Raw genomic sequence first — 859 nt, 5'->3', positions numbered from 1 at the left:
CCTTAGTTTCAAGAATTTTTGACCACGCAATTAAGGTGGTGACAGGTCTATAATTCACTAGGTACTGTATACCTAGGTTTCCTTCTTCTGTACTGGAATTATTACCTAATTTAAGCCCCTCTGAAGCGTTAACTGACCTAATAGAAAGATTTATTATATGCATGACTTATTTTGTGGGGTTTAAAAGCATTTTTCTTTAAAACTGCTTCCACCTTAACATGAGAGAACGTAGAAGATTAGATTCCTGCTTTTAAGTAAGAATGTTGAATGTGGCTTTCAACGTATGTCCCTAAGTGCTGAGGGAGTTTATTAACCTGATTCCAACCAAATTAAAATAAGAATTTAAAAATAGTGATAGGCAACTTTTAACTTCATGGCTACACCGTATAGCTCTTTTGAGGGATTCCTCAAAAATCTATTTGCCTAATTTTTCAATATCTTAAACTTTTGAAAACTGATGTTTTAAATTGGAACTAGTTTATCCAGGAACCCAAGACCTGGATAAATTCAACCATAACCATGAAAATGTTTTAGATAACACTAACCTATGCTTTCTCTACTCCAACACAACAACCTCTGTCATGGCTGATTATTTAACTCAACTCCTGCAAGATTTTAGAACAAGACTTCACCTTGAGGGAGGCTTGGTTGGATACACACACACACACACACACACACACACACACACACACACAAAAACGGGATCAAGTGAAAGGTAAGAAGAAATTTGATTTTATTTCCCTACAGTATGTGGTCCTCTCCTTAATGTCAGACACTTACAGTAATGATAACATAGCAAACACACATATACACACACACGTCTTTATATCAAATTCAGTTGATATGATCTTGCATTTTA

Source organism: Scomber scombrus, chromosome 7, assembly GCF_963691925.1.
Source record: "Scomber scombrus chromosome 7, fScoSco1.1, whole genome shotgun sequence".
Taxonomy (NCBI): Eukaryota; Metazoa; Chordata; class Actinopteri; order Scombriformes; family Scombridae; genus Scomber; species Scomber scombrus.
Note: the sequence above shows the minus strand (reverse complement) of the source record.